Source organism: Salmo trutta, chromosome 40 (genome assembly GCF_901001165.1).
Source record: "Salmo trutta chromosome 40, fSalTru1.1, whole genome shotgun sequence".
NCBI classification, from domain to species: domain Eukaryota; kingdom Metazoa; phylum Chordata; class Actinopteri; order Salmoniformes; family Salmonidae; genus Salmo; species Salmo trutta.
The window spans coordinates 1,450,925-1,469,973 of NC_042996.1; the positions used below are offsets into that span (position 1 = coordinate 1,450,925).

General features: G+C 41.9%; 1 long non-coding RNA gene across 1 annotated transcript; it reads right to left on the reverse strand.

The window, feature by feature from the left end:
* Positions 1 to 4,425: 4,425 nt before the first annotated feature.
* LOC115180053 (uncharacterized) lies at positions 4,426 to 8,588 on the reverse strand. Its single transcript, XR_003873024.1, has 3 exons — positions 8,578 to 8,588; positions 8,328 to 8,446; positions 4,426 to 4,470 (listed from the first exon to the last, which is right to left on the reverse strand). It is a non-coding gene; the product is annotated as an uncharacterized LOC115180053 (long non-coding RNA).
* Positions 8,589 to 19,049: the final 10,461 nt, after the last annotated feature.

Genomic DNA, 19,049 nt, shown 5'->3' on the forward strand with positions numbered 1-19,049 from the left:
CTGGGTACCTAGGAAGGACATTTTGGACCCCTCACTACTGAGGGAATTCCACTGCCTTCATGGGGATCGCCCTGCGCCTCGTCCTCCGGGTCGCCCTCGAGGCCGGTGGTGGCGCCCTGCGGGAGCCGCGCGTCAGGAGGGGGGTACTGTCACGAATCCCACCGAAGGTGGCTCCCCTGCCTGCTCGGGCGGCGCTCGGCGGTCGTCGTCGCCGGCCTACTAGCCGCCGCTGATCCCTTTATCCTTTTCGTTTGGTATGTCTTATTGTTTGCACCTGTTCCTTATTTGTGTCTCTTGATTTATGGTTATTTAAGCCTGTTTAGCCCGCCCAGGTTTGTGCGGGATTATTTTCGTCAGAGTGTTTTTGTTGTTGGATGTGCTGGCGATCTACTTGGGTTATTTTAAATGCGTACTGTGGACCCATTGTAATTGGGCACGTCGCATTTCACGCCGGTTGTTGGCGTCGACCGTTTTTCTGTATTTAAGGCTTAAATACATTTTTTCCTTACCTCTGCTCTCTGCGCCTGACTCCTACCACCACTCCAAGCATTCACTGACACCCAGTGTCCAAATTGGTTATAATAGATAATACCCAAGTATAATTGTCTCTACAGTCGTGGCCAAACGTTTTGAGAAGGACACAAATATTAATTTTCACAAAGTCTGCTGCCTCAGTTTGTATGATGGCAATTTGCATATATACTCCAGAATGTTATGAAGAGTGATCAGATGAATTGCAATTAATTGCAAAGTCCCTCTTTGCCATGCAAATGAACTGAATCCCCCCAAAAAACATTTCCACTGCATTTCAACCCTGCCACAAAAGGACCAGCTGACATCATGTCAGTGATTCTCTCGTTAACACAGGTGTGAGTGTTGACGAGGACGTGGCTGGATGTAACGGGCATCATAAGGATTGGACCAAGGTGCAGCGGGAACGTGTATAATCATCTTCTTTATTAAATCAAAAGAAGGAAAAACAAACAAATGACGTATTCAAAACAACGAACGACACTAAACAGTCCTGTCAGGTGCACAGACACAAAACAGGAAACAACTACCCACCAATCCCATTACAAAAACACCCCTATACATAGGACCTTCAATCAGAGTCAACGAGGAACAGCTGCCTCCAATTGAAGGTCAATCCAATGAACTAAACATAGAAATAGATAGACTAGACTGAACATAGAAGTACACTAACATAGAACATAGACCCAAAAAACCCAGAACACATAAAACAAACACCCCTCATACATAAGTACATAGCCCAACAAACCCCGAACCACATAAAACAAACACCCCCTGCCACGTCCTGACCAAACTACAATAACAAATAACCCCTTTACTGGTCAGGACGTGACATGGGAGATCACTCTGTCATGCTGATTGAGTTCGAATAACAGACTGGAAGCTTCAAAAGGAGGGTGGGGCTTGGAATCATTGTTCTTCTTCTGTCAAACATGGTTGCCTGCAAGGAAACACGTGCCGTCATCATTGCTTTGCACAAAAAGGGCTTCACAGGCAAGGATATTACTGCCAGTAAGATTGCACCTAAATCAACCATTTATCGGATCATCAAGAACTTCAAGGAGAGCGGTTCAATTGCTGTGAAGAAGGCTTCATGGCGCCCAAGAAAGTCCAGCAAGCGCCAGGACCGTCTCCTAAAGTTGATTCAGCTGCGGGATCTGGGCACCACCAGTACAGAGCTTGCTCAGGAATGGCAGCAGGCAGGTGTGAGTGCATCTCCACGCACAGTGAGGCAAAGACTTTGGAGGATGGCCTGGTGTCAAGAAAGGCAGCAAAGAAGCCACTTCTCTCCAGGAAAAATATCAGGGACAGACTGATATTCTGCAAAAGGTACAGGGATTGGACTGCTGAGGACTGGGGTAAAGTCATTTTCTCTGATGAATCCCCTTTCCGATTGTTTGGGGCATCCAGAATAAAGCTTGTCTGGAGAAGACAAGGAGAGCGCTACCATCAGTCCTGTGCCATGCCAACAGTAAAGCATCCTGAGACCATTCATGTGTGGGGTTGCTTCTCAGCCAAAGGAGTGGGCTCACTTACAATTTTGCCTAAGAACACAGCCATGAATAAAGAATGGTACCAACACATCCTCCGAGAGCAACTTCTCCCAACCATCCAGGAACAGTTTGGTGACGAACAATGCCTTTTCCAAAATGATGGAGCACCTTGACATAAGGCAAAGGTGATAACTAAGTGGCTCGGGGAACAAAACATCGATATTTTGGGTCCATGGCCAGGAAACTCCCCAGACCTTAATCCCATTGAGAACTTGTGGTCAATCCTCAAGAGGCGGGTGGACAAACAAAAACCACAAATTCTGACAAACTCCAAGCATTGATTATGCAACAATGGGCTGCCATCAGCCAGGATGTGGCCCAGAAGTTAATTGACAGCATGCCAGGGCGGATTGCAGAGGTCTTGAAAAAGAAGGGTCAACACTGCAAATATTGACTCTTTGCATCAACTTCATGTAATTGTCAATAAAGGCCTTTGACACTTATGAAAGGCTTGTAATTATACTTCAGTATTCCATAGTAACATCTGACAAAAATATCTAAAGACACTGAGGCAGCAAACTTTGTGGAAATTAATATTTGTGTCATTCTCAAAACTTTTGGCCATGACTGTACACGTGTAGATTGTCACCTTCACTATGGTAGTTAATCAAGATCAATGATCAAGAAATTACACTGTTTATTATACTGGTGTCAATTTTGTGAGAGTAAACATTTATTATTTTTCAATAAAATCTCTGAACTATTGCAGTGGAAATTCACCACCATGTCATGGAAATTACCAGAGACACTCAAAATCAATCTTAAATTAATCATCCTCTCTGATCAGTGTGCTGGAGTGGTTCCAAACAACTCAATGCAAAATAGTACACGTGTCAATCAGGAGCTCTGCTGGGGCAGTCTTTGCAGTTGTCTTATATATGACTATACACAGACAAGTTATATTTGCATGATTTAGCATAATTAATCAATCCTTACCGTTTTGTTTCATTCATGTGACCGAGCAATACTGGTTCATAACATGTGACATACCAATACCTCAAGAGGCTTCTTTCTCTCTAAACTGAGACCTTGAAAATGAGATCTATCAAATCAAATTTTATTGGTCACATACACATGGTTAGCAGATGTTATTGCGAGTGTAGGGAAATTTCTTCTCAAAACAAAGGTCTGGGCGTACTGCCAAATAGCACATACTGATAGTGAGAATGTGTTCAGTCAGTCACTTGCATGAGCACAGAAAGCGGTTATTAGAAAAGCACATGAATAGAACACATAAATTAGTTATTAGAAAAGCACAAACATAAAACATTTCCAATACACTGTTAACATAGATGAAGTGCTGAAAGAAAGCATTAACAGGAAAGGCACAGTTCCAGAAATCCAGAGATTCTCACAAACAAAACGTCTGGACACTGTAATAGCATGTGAGCTCTCTAATTTCAAGTGACCAATGGCTGGCCAACTTGAGACTCAAAAGATAAACCTGACTTTGCAAAATATATCTTAGATCTCAATAAAAAGACTAGCATTACAACCCCTCAGACAGCTGTACATGAGACGATAATATTTTATCATTTGTTGTTCCTGTTTGTTTGCTTTTCGAGCACTGAGATTCTATTTTATAATGTAAAGCGATATATAAACTAAATCAATTATTATTATTACTATTATTGTGTGCACTGCATAGTGAAACCGGACTTGGAGATGACCCAAAGACGGCCCAAGTCTTAGGTCATGTGCTTGTGGTGGCTAATTTCTTTACTATCAAATGAGGAGACAAACTTATCACACAAGTCAGAGTTATACTTAAACTAAATCTTTATTCACTTATTAATAAGGGAGCAGGTCAATACAACGCACACATATAAAGTGAATCGATTTGAGTGCTCTACGATAATGATGGCTGGTCGACGAATCACCCTCTGATGATTCGTTGAGAGCCCAGAGACAAAAGTACAATTGTCTTTTATAGCCAAGATACACCCCTTTCAACCTACATAGAATGGGCCACAAGGTTAAGATTTGTATGAAAGATACTTATAATTCACAGCAGACAGTATCTGCTGTAAAAACAGTTATCTTTGTGTAGAGACCAGGGTCTGGCCCCGAGCCATCTCTCCCTGGTACCATATAGAACAGAAACATTAACTCATGCTCTGGAATGCTATCTCTTTAGGTTTTATCACCCAAAAGACATTATAAATCTCCTGTCAGTGTTATCTCCCAGAGGCCAATCCTCAGTAGGACACACACACAATAGTTATAAGGTTATAAGAATTCTCTATTCTGTTGCATATAACAACCAGTTGATGAAATAAAAGTATTATAACAATCTTGTAATTTTGCTCTCACATGCTTCATGTGCATGCACATTGAGCCTTGGCTCCATCCAGTGCCCTCTGGTTTACTGGCTGTGATGCCGTCTCTGTGTTGAAGAAAGAGGTGAGGTTCGTGTTTAAAGGAGATCCTAAATGTGAGAGAGACCTTCAAATATACACTGTAAAAAAAGTAGTTTCAACTAATTATTATTAAGTAAGCCTGTTTTTAGTTTACTCAACTTTTCAGGTAAAGTGTTAGCAGAACTTAATGTTTAGTTGGCCCAAAATTGTGTTTGCTCAACTTGTCTATGCTCATTCAACTATTATTTGGGAATCTAACAAAGAAAGTATGTGCAACTGGTTACACAAACACACACAAAGTGCTTTTCACATACAATGTTTTCAACTTATATATCTGACGTACATGATTACATTGTTCATGTATACAGTAATTGTTTATTCAACATGTCCTTACCTGGGATTTGAACTCACAACCTTTGGGTTCATGGCATTCCGATCTTCCTGCTAAGCCCCCATGTTGTGTGTTTGTAAAAAGTTATTGTTTTCCTACCTTGTCAGAACATTCAGGTGAATTGTCTGGACATTGGGGTCCTGAAAAGGCAGGAAAACATGTACACATGTACGCACGCACGCATGCACACACACAATATATGAGATATGTTAATAAAATATATAATGACAAGGTGTTAATCAAGAAATAAAGGTGAATGCGGTCACACTTTATTTAGACAGTTCCATATAGATGATCTACAGATAGTATTACCATCTGTTGATAAGCAAATGCTTGTTAAGGTTATAGTTAGTGTCAGCGTTAGAATAAGGGTTAGGATAAGGGTGAAGTTTAGGGTTAGGCTAAGGGTTAAGTTTAGGTTCAGGGTTAGTTAGTTGAAATGTTGTTGAGTTATTGAACATCTACTGAACATCTACTTCGGATTATCCAAGTAAACAGACACCACCACACTATCTTTCATACATGGTGCAGTGAATTACAGCCCCAGAGTCCAATTGGTTATGAACGATAACACCCACTTTAGATTATCTTGGTCTCTAATAATAACAAACGACACAAGGGGAGGTAATCGTGTGTCCTTGAGATATCTTTAATAAAGGTCAAGAAAATACAGCTTATGTTGTTGACAAGCAGTGGTGAGGGGAAGTGCGGCAAGAATCAAAACAAGAAATACCATGCAATGCTTCCCTATGAGAAACGTTTGGAATTATTCCTGAATACGCTTGGAAAGTGGAGACTCCACAAACGTAAAAAATAAAGTAGAAAAAATATTGGAGACATCCTGCAGTTTTGGAGATAGCATCGCATTTGCTAGCAAAGATTGCAAATAAATTTGGGCAAAGACCATGAAGGATCTCGGCTGGCCTCTGGTGGAGGAATTGTCACATCGGCATGTAGAACAAGAATAATAATGCATTTGCTGCTTGCAATCTGGTTGATATCTATGTTGCCAAGGGGATGTAAAGATTGTGGCCACTAGATGACAGCAGTGTATGTGCACAGTTTTAGACTGATCCAATGAACCATTGCAATTCTGTTCAAAATTGTGCATCAAGACTGCCCAAATGTGCCTGATTTTGTTTATTAATAACTTTAAGTTCAAAACTGTGCACTCTCCTCAAACAATAGCATGGTACACTTTCACTGTAATAGCTACTGTGAAGTGGACAGTGAAGTTAGATTAGAACAAGAATGTAATATTTCTGCCAATATCAGATATGTCTATGTGCTGGGAAATGTTCTTGTTACTTACAACCTCATGCTAATCACATTAGCTTACGTTAGCTCAACCGTCCCGTGGGGGACCCACCGATCCTGAAGAAGTTTTAAAGCAATGATGGAATATCGTTTCTCGTTGCTTATTTGAGCTGTTCTTGCCATAATATGGACTTGGTGTAAAGTGACACTGATAATGACAAGCAGGAACGGAGAGTGAACATTTCATTTTGCACAGACATGGAACAGGACAGGAACAGCGTCTGAACCGGGTAACACAATGACATACGGCAATTAATGCAGAAGCGGGGAACAGAGCTGGGGAACAGAAAGATATAGGGTAGGTAATAACACAGGTGATTGAGTCCAATGAATCACTGTAGCGTGTGCGAGGGAAGCAAGTGTGCATAATGATGGTGGCAAGAGTGCGTAATGCTGGGCAGCCTGGCGGAAGGAGAGCGGGAGCAGGCGTGACACTTGGTCTTTTACTAAATAGGGCTATCTTCTGTATACCACCTCTACCTTGTCACAACACATCTGATTGACTCAAACGCATTAAGAAGGAAAGAAATTCCACAAATCAACTTTGAACAAGGCACACCTGTTAATTGAAATGCATTCCAGGTGACTACCTCATGAAGCTGGTTGAGAGAATGCCAAGAGTGTACAAAGCTGTCATCAAGGCAAAGGGTGGCTATTTGAAGAATCTCAAATAAAAAATATATTTTGATTTGTTGAACACTTTTTTTGGTTACTACATGATTCCAAATGTGTTATTTAATAGTTTTGATGTCTTCACTATTATTCCACAATCTAGAATATAACAAAAATAAAGAAAAACCCTTGAATGAGTAGGTGTGTCCAAACTTTTGATTGGTACTGTATATATAAATAGTAAAGCACAAAAACGAATTAAGTAGTACTTTCAAGTATTTTTACACCCCTGTATGTCCCTGACACTACATTAATAGGGAACCTGTAAATCAAACTATGCATCAGGGAACTAAAGGTTCACCAGTTCCTGCACACTGTAATACTCTAGTAAAATTTAACTTTCTTAGTAAGAAGATTCACAAAACAGATCTTTAACTGGATCTTTGCAGAGCTACCTTAAATCCCCTTGTTCAATATGATTTAAAACCACTGAAATGAGTTTGAAAATGAATGCTTTATTTGTGGGAAATTATACGAGATAATGAGCAATAACAAGGATTCCATCCAATCCTATTGATGACCTCTGAAGCACAGCAAATCCCATGTGGTTGTGAGCAATGTGACCGTGCCCTAGTTTACACTACACTTAACTATACTTTTTCAGTACTTTATCTCTATCAATATTAAATCAATGATCTTATTGACATGACAAAAATGATCAGTGAAAATTTATTCTCACACAAAATTGACCAGCAACAGCATTATAAAAGTTGGGTACTATTTTCTTGACCACTCCTTGATTAACACTTCAATAGATCTTTGCCATGGAGGCTATTTAAAGCAATTTTGATTTTGTATTAAGGATCTTGTGAAATGACAAAAAATTCTCAAGCAGAAGGCTCTTTCAGAAACCAAAATCAATGAGTTTCTGAACGGCCTTCAGCTGCAAAGGAGAGGCTAATGTGTGCACACCATGGTGAAGCCAGACTTGGAGACGACCCAAAGACGGCCCAGGTCGTAGGTCACATGCTTCATTATCATGCACATTGGGATATTGCTCCATCCAGTGCCCTCTGGTTTACTGGCTGTGATGCCATCTCTGTGTTAAAGAAGGAGGTGGGTTCACATGCCTCATGAGCTTAAAGGGGCATTTCTAAATGTTGCTACTTCATATTAATAATCTCCAGCACCACCCCAACATCAACATACACTATTTGAACATTTAAAGCTCATACATTTTTTATAAAGTGCATACATTGTTAGACTTTATTAATTGTATATAGCCATAGATTTTTGTGTCCCAAACTGTAGCTTTAAAGGAGATCCATCTTTTACATATTTTACCATACACTGTCTACACATTTTTATAAGTCTATTAGATATTTTAGATTTTAAATAAAAAATATTTATTTATGATCTATTTACATTTCTTGTGTAAAGAGCTTCACAAAGCATGTACAGTAAGAATAAGTGTTGTTATTATTACAAGTCATTTTCAAATGAGTTAATAATGTTGTGGTGGAAAAGGGTGGAACTATACACATAGTTCAGTAGCAACCTTACCTGGTATAAACACTACCCGCAGAGTTGACCCCAAAGACACTACCATCAGTTGCCACCTCAATCATGGAAAGCTTGCCTTCAATGTGACTCCACCCCTTGTTTTGGCAGTCTTGATTCAGCTGGAAAAACAGATTCAATCAGGGTTTTAGGACAATTTCAGCAGTTATAATATTAAACAGTTTTAAAATAACTGAGACTCTCCATCCTCTACTAGTCTACTCCAGCTCTCACACTCTTTCCCAGATCTTACACTCATTAAGCATATATATATCATCATTCTTGTTGACTGCCCAGCACCCAAAGGGTCCACAACTGTAGTACTTCACAGCTCCTGGCAATCCTGTCCATGGAAGGGGTCAGCCTGGACCCTTGTAACCAACTGTGGCACTACTTGTCAGACAGAATGGAGTATCGTCCATGTTAGCCCCCACAACAAACTGGTTACCTCCAGCATCCACTTGCTTCAGACTGCCTGAAGACCACAAAAACAGACAGACAGACAAGTAAACAAGAAGTGCGTATCTGTGAGTACTGCCAAATTAATTACAATGGCATTACGTTAAACTTGTAAAACATTCTGTCACGTCCTGACCAGCAGATGGAGCTAGTGTTTTAATTTTGGGGTCAGGACGTGGCAGGTTTGTGTTTGTTAAATGTTGGGTTGATGATTGGGACTTCCAATTGAAGGCAGGTGTGTATAGTTGCCTTTGATTGGAAGTCCTATATAGGTGTGTGTGTTTATCTTTGGGGTTGTGGGGAATTGTTTTGCACTGCATTTTTTAAGCCTGCAAACTGTTGCTGCTGTCGTGGTTTTTGTTTTCCGGTGGATGCTTTACTCCTTTTGTTGGGGAAATAAAATATGAGTATCCACACTTCCGCTGCGCCTTGGTCCATTCATGAAGACAACTGTGACAGAATTCCCCACCTTCACAGGACCAAGCAGCGGAAGAAGGCTGGCAAGGACTGGGAGACCGAGAGGCACCCCCAATAATTTTTTAGGGGGGGGCACAAGGGCTGTGTGACGGGGCAGGAGCTGCCCGCCAGTCAACAGTCGCCAGAGCTGCCCGCCAGTCAACAGTCGTCAGAGCTGCCCGCCAGTCAACAGTCGTCAGAGCTGCCCGCCAGTCAACAGTCGTCAGAGCTGCCCGCCAGTCAACAGTCGTCAGAGCTGCCCGCCAGTCAACAGTCGTCAGAGCTGCCTGCCAGTCAACCATCACCAGAGCTGCCCGCCAGTCAACAGTCGTCAGAGCTGCCCGCCAGTCAACAGTCGTCAGAGCTGCCCGCCAGTCAACAGTCGTCAGAGCTGCCCGCCAGTCAACAGTCGTCAGAGCTGCCCGCCAGTCAACAGTCGTCAGAGCTGCCCGCCAGTCAACAGTCGCCAGAGAGGTCAGACTGCGCTGAACTGCCGGAGTGGCCAGACTGCGCTGAACTGCCGGAGTGGCCAGACTGCGCTGAACTCCTGGAGTGGCCAGACTGCCCTGAATGCGCTGAACTGCCGGAGTGGCCAGACTGCGCTGAACTGCCGGAGTGGCCAGACTGCGCTGAACTGCCGGAGTGGCCAGACTGCGCTGAATGCGCTGAACTGCCGGAGTGGCCAGACTGCGCTGAACTGCCGGAGTGGCCAGACTGCGCTGAACTGCCGGAGTGGCCAGACTGTGCTGAACTGCCGGAGTGGCCAGACTGCGCTGAACTGCCGGAGTGGCCAGACTGCCCTGAACTGCCGGAGTGGCCAGACTGCCCTGAACTGCCGGAGTGGCCAGACTGCCCCGAACTGCCGGAGTGGCCAGACTGCCCCGAACTGCCGGAGTGGCCAGACTGCCCCGAACTGCCGGAGTGGCCAGACTGCCCCGAACTGCCGGAGTGGCCAGACTGCCCCGAACTGCCGGAGTGGCCAGACTGCCCCGAGCTGCCGGACTGGCCAGACTGCCCCGAGCTGCCAGAGTGGCCAGACTGCCCGGAACGGCCAGAACCGGAGCCACCTCCTGATATAGGTGGGTTGGGGAGGGGGGGGTGTAGCACAGTGCCGTCGTTGACGGCAGCCACCCTCCCTTCCCTCCCTTTAGTAGAGGGGAATTTTTGTTTTGTAGTTTGGGGTTGTTGTTTTGGTTTTGTTTTTTGTTTAAAAGGTGCTTCCGGGGTTAGCACCTTTAAGGGGGGGGTACTGTGACGTCCTGGCCAGTATAAGGGTTAATTAGTATTGTAGTTTGGTCAGGACGTGGCAGAGGGTATTTGTTTTATGTGGTTCAGGGTGGTGTGTTTGTTTAAAGGGTGTTTGATTTAGTATTTCCGGGGTTTTGGTTTATGGTCTAGGTTTATGTATGTCTATGTGGAATCTAGTGAGTGTATGTCTATGGGTGATTAATTGGGGTTGGGACTCTCAATTGAAGGCAGGTGTTTTCTCTTTGCCTTTGATTGAGAGTCCCATATATTGGGGTGTGTTTGTGTTTGTGATTCGTGGGTGATTGTTCTGTGCTTAGCCTTATGCTTTGCCAGACTGTTTGTTGTTGTTATTGTTCGTTTTCATGTTTTGTAATTTTGGTATTCATTTTTGGAAGTTAAATAAACGTCGAGATGAGCCTGCACATACCTGCTGCGTTTTGGTCCTCTTTCACCGACGACAACCGTGACACTGTAATTGATAAGATATGAAAATATTGGAAGAGTTAATTCGGGAAATAAATACTCTTTAAACATTTTCCCATGGTGCCCCGACTTCCTAGTTAATTAAAGTTACATGATTAGTTTAATCTCAAAGTGAAATTACACATAGAGAATTGATTTGATAATATACAGTCTTCACATTTAATGATAATCAATGCTACGACAACATAATGTAGAACATTAATAGACAAGAACTGCTCAAGGACAGAACTACATCACAATACCATGATATAAGTGATTTTAAAGCTTCTGTTGTTTTCCTTTGTGACCCAGCTACTGTACTTGGTAGGTGGCATATTTGTAGAGCTGTTTGATGAGGTTGCTAAGTACAAAAGTGTTATAGTCTGGCACAGTGGACGCATCATAATACCCATAAAATGGTCAGACATGGAAATGGTTCCAATTGTTTTTCATTCTTCACATAATGAATTTTACAAACACTTCAAATTAAGCATGTGATTGGTGTAGGCTTATCTTGGCGTGACATTTTGATAACTGTGTAATTCTCTCTCGGACAAGATTAGTTATACCAATATATTCGCCTTATCTTTTAAAAAAAAAATATTTTAGAAATGCTAATTAGCAAACAGAGAAGACCTCAGGAAGACTACAAATTCATGCAGGAAGCCCCTGCACGTAATTTCTAGCCAACACTGTCAGCTACTGTTCACAAGCGTGATCAGAGACGTTTGCCCAGTCCATGATGAATCCATGTTCTGTATTGAAAGGAATTAAATAGTGTTGAACTTCTTCCTTCCCCTTTCTCTGCCTTAGCTAGCCACTGACTACACTTTAGCTAGTTAGGCATACAGAGCAGTAGATCAAAAAATAATTTTGGTTTACTTAACCTAGATAATTGTTTGTACAGCATGTCGACTTTGTATGTCTATTTTAGTGTCTATTTCAGACCTTGTGGCATTTTTCAAGGATGAGCATACGTGCATTAAAAGGGGAGAAGACCACTAGAAGTCTGGCCATGTGGAGAAGACCACTAGAAGTCTGGACATGTGGAGAAGACCACTAGAAGTCTGGACATGTGGAGAAGACCACTAGAAGTCTGGCCATGTGGAGAAGACCACTAGAAGTCTGGCCATGTGGAGAAGACCACTAGAAGTGTGGCTACGTGGAGAAGACCACTAGAAATGTGGACATGTGGAAAAGACCACTAGAAGTCTGGCCATGTGGAGAAGACCACTAGAAGTGTGGCCATGTGGAGAAGTGCAGCTAAAGTGAGTGGCAACTAACTGGTTTGGTTAGTGCCAGCATGAGGGATAAAGTTTATCCTGTGTCGGTGTGCAGCTATGAAGTTAAGTATGAGCATCTTAGCAATATAATGTGTTTTATTCAGCTGTCAACATTTTACAAGGAAACAGCCACTTAAACAATTATATAATCATTAACCAAATTACCCCAGATACCACACTTACATGAGTCATGACTCAGTTCTAGAATGTTGTCATGGATGAGAATTCATCTAAAAATCTCTTGACATTCAGAATTTACTTTGTTGAGACGTCCAGCCTGTATTGTAGTTTCATGACCAGAGACAAATCTTCAAAGGCACAGTATTTATTTATTCAGAGTGGTACATGCATTCACACAGTCTTGATTTATAGGATCCTTCCCACTATACGATTGATATGTCAAGTAATAAAATCCCAAGTTATCAATTAAACGTTTGTGGAAAAACTGCACTTGTCCTCGTGTGAAAACTACAGTTTATTAAATATTCTACAGCTGTAATGTCATCAGTCAAATCAAACTTTATTTATATAGAACATTTCTTGCAACAAATGCATTTCAAGGTGTTCAAAGTCATGCATTGAAGGGCATGTGACACTTAACATCCTTCCTCTTGCCATTTCTCTGTTGGTGACCAGAGGATTCTCTCTACCACATGCAAATGCCTCCATGGACCTCATGAGTTTAGCCATGCAGCCTATTTTGCCAGTTCCCAATATAGGCTGTACGGATGTGGAGAAAGCCAGCCGTGACCAACCAGGTGCAGTCAGTGAAAGACATATACCCAGCCGAAGACTACAACCCTCTGTCCCAAGAGACCACAGAGGAGGCTCTTCAGTGGCTGAGGAACCATCTCCGGGGCAGTTTCAGTGAAATGGCATGACTCCTTGACCTGAGCCAGAACGAATGCTACCCTCCCCATCGTCCCTGTCTGTACCGGACATTGTTAAAAAACCAGGGCACCTGGGGCATGCAGGCATCCTGGCTGGCATGGTGCTGCCGTGGAGCATCAGGTGGCTATGCGGCAGGCAACAGTTGGACAGTTGGTAAACGATATCTGAAGAACCAATGTACATTCTGCTAAAAAAGTCCCACCAGTCTCTGAAAACACTCTCTCTGTGAAATGCGGCGTATGCCACATCTTCCAACAGAACAAGATCAGCCTTTCTCATTGGATCGCCCATTATCTCAGTCTCTCATTGGATCTCTCATTATCTCATTCTCTCATTGTCCCATTATCTCAGTCTTTTATAGTATTTACACAATGGTTTCACTTTCACACCTGCCTCTAATTTATCAAATTACAGTACTTTCTATGGATTATTATCATAACTAATGCACTGATGTGGTGAAATTATATATAGCCTGTCAAGATGTGTTGCATGAATTCACAATGGAAATATATTTACATTGAAAAATTATTTAATTATTAGGCCTATTGTCAATATTTCACAAATTTTCAACATAGAATGGGAAAATATATGTTTGACAAGCATCTCCCTTATCCCACCACTTGGCACCGTGCATAGGCATTGTCATGGTTGTTTGTAAGTTTACACACATTTTCTGCATGGAAATTCATGGTTTACGCACAGATTTGTGCCTAAGCACAGTTGATAAATGAGTCCCCTGCAGCATTCCAGGACCTGGGTTGCCTACCCCTGCATTATAGTCTTTAGTCCAGCGTTTCCCAAACCCGGTCTTGGGGACCCCAAGGAGTGCACGTTTTGGTTTTTGCCCTACCACTACACAGCTGATTCAAATAAGGAACTTATCATCAAGCTTTGATTATTTGAATTAGCTGTGTAGTGCTAGGGCAAAAAACTAAACGTGCACCCCTTGTGTCCCCAGGACCGAGTTGGGGAAACGCTGCTTTAGTCACAGGTCGTCTAGAAGGGTGTGGTGGCAAGGATTATTCCTATTTGAATTTTCTTCTTAAAGTTAACGTGGCTGCCAAGAGTGCCCCTACCGTGCATGGTCAGATGAAACAACACCTTGAGAAAACAAAGGCGTTCCAAGGCTGTCTTGAAGTGTTTCCTTATTTATCTTGGCTGACTGTTTTTTTTCATGATGAGAGTTCTGTACGAATCTGCTTTTAACAAATCCTGGTAGTGTGTCTGCCAATTGAAGAAAGTGTAAAGCTCAAACTGTTCATAATACCAGGTTAACGGAGAAAAACTGTATACTAAATTTAATACAAAATAAACTCCAGCCCACTGGTGATCTTGATTCTCTACACGTTAATGGATCTTGTCAAACAGTATGCTGGTAGGATCTTCATGACTACAGCCTTGAAATAGGTTCATTCATGAATCAATTTATCCATACAAAAAAGGTTCCAAAAGAGATCTTCGGCTATCCCCATAAGAGAACACTTTTTGATTCCAAGTAGAACTGGACCAGCCGTCACTGTGTTTTGGACCCTGGTGACCAGCCTTCGCTGTATCTTGGACCCTGGTGACCAGCCGTTGCTGTGTTTTGGACCCTGGTGACCAGCCGTCGCTGTGTTTTGGACCCTGGTGACCAGCCGTCGCTGTGTTTTGGACCCTGGTGACCAGCCTCCGCTGTGTTTTGGACCCTGGTGACCAGCCTCCGCTGTGTTTTGGACCCTGGTGACCAGCCTTCGCTGTGTGTGGGACCCTGGTGACCAGCCTTTGCTGTGTTTTGAACCCTGGTGACCAGCCTTCACTCTGTTTTGGACACACATAATAATGGCGATGCTGGTATGCTGAGGACCAAGCTGGTCCATGCTCGTCTATGTTGGTCAAGCTGGTCTGACCACGCCCATCATTATCATATTTCCCAGCATTCTCTATTGCAGTTAATTTTTGGAATTGTTTGTTTTAATATTTTTTTTTCTTGCTGTGTTTTTGATTGATTAATTAATCTTATAAACTGAGTGGTTTGAGCCCTGAATGCTGATTGGCTGACAGCCGTGGTATATCAGACAGTATACCACAGGTATGACAAAACATGCATTTTTACTGCTCGAAATACATTGGTAACCAGTTTATAATAACAATAAGGCACCTCAGGAGTTTATAGCGTATATGGCCATTATACCACGATTAAGGGCTGTTCTTATGCAGGATGCAACGCCATATACCACACCACCTCGGTTATTACTGCTTAAGTGACCAATTTTTAATCATGCCTGTGATAATGTTTCATTCCCTCTAAACATGCTAAATTCTCAAGAGTAAATCGTCTGTAATGTTTTAACCATATATGGTAGAGAGATGGGGTCTGGAATATTGTTTTTCTGATGGAATTCTCTATTGAATGGAATTCTGTCTGCTAAAGTAAGCCCAATTTCTGTGAAGAACAGATTGAACTTGTGCGCTGTCTCTTTTGCATCAGAAGTCATTGATTCGTCAACTAGGAATTCATTGGGGAGGGATTTGGGTTTTATCCTTTTATTAAGGATTTCATTGATAGTGCCCCACATTGGTCTTGTGCTTCGATAGTTCACTAACATAGTATACTTTTTGGTTGTTTTAATAATTAGATTTCGTTTGTTTCTGTATGTTTTGAATCTCTCATGGTTGTATGGAATGCGTTTGAGAGTGGGTAGCATAATTTAGTCAGCCAGAGTTTTCTTATTTGACTATTTTAGTCGTTTTTATTTTTTCAGAGAAAGCAAGAAAATACTCAAGACTGAGGATGGCTCAACAACATTGTAGTGACTCTACAATATTAACCTAAATGACAGTGAAAAGAAGAATACAAATATACAGAATATATGCAACAAGGCACTAAAGTAAAACTGCATAAAACACGGCAAAGGAATACACGTTTTGGCCTAAATGCAAATCCTTATGTTTGGGGCAAAACTACACTTCACTGAGTAATTGCCTCCTTATTTTAAAGCATGGATGTGGCTGCATAATAGTATGGGTATGCTTGACATTGGCAAAGAATGGGACATTTTTCAGGATGAATAAGAAATAGATTGGAGCTATTCACAGGCAAAATCCGTTTCAGTCTGCTTTACATCAGTCAACAGAAGAGGAATTCACCTTTCAGCAGGACAATAACCTACAACACAAAGCCACATCTACACTGGAGTTGCTCACCTAGAAGACAGTTAATGTTCCTGAGTGGCCAAGCTAGAGGTTGACTTAAATCTGTTGAAAATCTATGGCAAGAAAATTGCTGTCTAGCCATGATCCCCAACACCTTGACAGCACCTTTCTTTTCACAAATATGGGCAAATATTGCACAATCCAGGTGTATAAAGCTCTTATGAGATTTACCCAGAAAGACTCACATCTGTAATCACTGACAAAAGTGCTTCTAACATCTATTGACTAAGAGAGTTGAATACTTATCTAATCAAGGTAATTAGTGTTTTATTTTTCATTCATTTACATTTATCTTCTTATTTTTTTGAAATTACAAAATATAATTTAAAAATATATATATTTTAATCCCACTTTGTAAAACAATAAAATGTGAAGACATGCAAGGGGTGTAGACTTTCTATAGGCACTGTATTTCAACATGTAAACACAGCAAACGTATTCAGAATATGTAAACACAGCAAACGTATTCAGAAAATGTAAACACAGCAAACGTATTCAGAACATGTAAACACAGCAAACGTATTCAGAACATGTAAACACAGAACATGCATGTTAATACAGTGGGGGGGAAAGTATTTGATCCCCTGCTGATTTTGTACGTTTGCCCACTTTAAAATTATCAGTCTATAATTTTAATAATAGGTTAATTTGAACAGTGAGAGACAGAATAACAACAAAAAAATCCAGAAAAACGCATGTCAAAAATGTTATAAAATGATTTGCATTTTAATGAGGGAAATAAGTATTTGACCCCCTCTGCAAAACATGACTTAGTACTTTGTGGCAAAACCCTTGTTGGCAATCACAGAGGTCAGACGTTTCTTGTAGTTGGCCACCAGGTTTGCACACATCTCAGGAGGGATTTGGTCCCACTCCTCTTTGCAGATCTTCTCCAAGTCATTAAGGTTTCGAGGCTGACGTTTGGCAACTCGAACCTTCAGCTCCCTCCACAGATTTTCTTTGGGATTCAGGTCTGGAGACTGGCTAGGCCACTCCAGGACCTTAATGTGCTTCTTCTTGAGCCACTCCTTTGTTGCCTTGGCCGTGTGTTTTGGGTCATTCTCGTGCTGGAATACCCATCCATGACCCATTTTCAATGCCCTGGCTGAGGGAAGGAGGTTCTCACCCAAGATTTGACGGTGCATAGCCCCGTCCATCATCCCTTTGATGCGGTGAAGTTGTCCTGTCCCCTTGCATTTACATTTTAGTCATTTAGCAGACGCTCTTATCCAGAGCGACTTACAGTAGTGAATGCATACATTTCATACATTTAATTTAATTTCATGCATTTTTTTTGGTAATGGCCCCCCGTGGGAATCGAACCCACAACCCTGGCGTTGCACACACCATGCTGGCGTTGCAAACACCATGCTCTACCAACTGAGCCACAGGGAAGAAAAACACCCCCAAAGCATAATGTTTCCACCTCCATGTTTGACGGTGGAGATGGTGTTCTTGGGGTCATAGGCAGCATTCCTCCTCCTCCAAACACGGCGAGTTGAGTTGATGTCAAAGAGCTCCATTTTGGTCTCATCTGACCACAACACTTTCACCAGTTGTCCTCTGAGTCATTCAGATGTTCATTGGCAAACTTCAGACGGGCATGTATATGTATTCTTGAGCAGGGGGATCTTGCGGGCGCTGCAGGATTTCAGTCCTTCACGGCGTAGTGTGTTACCAATTGTTTTCTTGGTGACTATGGTCCCAGCTGCCTTGAGATCATTGACAAGATCCTCCCGTGTAGTTCTGGGCTGATTCCTCACCGTTCTCATGATCATTGCAACTCCACGAGGTGAGATCTTGCATGGAGCCCCAGGCCGAGGGATATTGACAGTTCTTTTGTGTTTCTTCCATTTGTGAAAAGCTGCTTGGCGATGGTCTTGTAGCCCATTCCAGCCTTGTGTAGGTCTACAATCTTGTCCCTGACATCCTTGGAGAGCTCTTTGGTCTTGGCCATGGTGGAGAGTTTGGAATCTGATTGATTGATTGCTTCTGTGGAGAGGTGTCTTTTTTACAGGTAACAAGCTGCGGTTAGGAGCACTCCCTTTAAGAGTGTGCTCCTAATCTCAGCTCGTTACCTGTATAAAAGACACCTGGGAGCCAGAGATCTTTCTGATTGAGAGGGGGTCAAATACTTATTTCCCTCATTAAAATGCAAATTAATTTATAACATTTTTGACATGTGTTTTTCTGGATTTTTTTGTTGTTATTCTGTCCCTCTGTTCAAATAAACCTACCATTAAAATTATAGACTGATCCTTTCTTTGTCAGTGGGCAAACGTACAAAATCAGCAGGGGATCAAATACTTTTTCCCCCCACTGTACATGTTCATTATTGGGGGGAATTAGTCAATATATTTACAGAGCAATATGGTCTACAAAGAGTTTCCACAATGTGTTTACATTCTAGGCAACAAGTCATTTGTTAATAATAAACTACACATGTCCCTCAAAGAGTAGTGTAGTGATTAGTGGGTAGTTACACATCTTTAATAGAGCACACTATAAAAGGTATTGTCAAATATGTACCTGACACTACATAAATAAGGCACCCGTCAATCAAACTATGTATCAGGGACCTAAAGGTTCACCAGTTCCTGCACACTGTAGCACTGTAGTACTCTAGTCATATTTAACCTTCTGAGTAAGAAGATTCACAAAACAGATCTTTAACTGGATCTTTGCAGAGCTACCTTAAATCCCCCTGTTCAATATGATTTAAAACACACTGAAA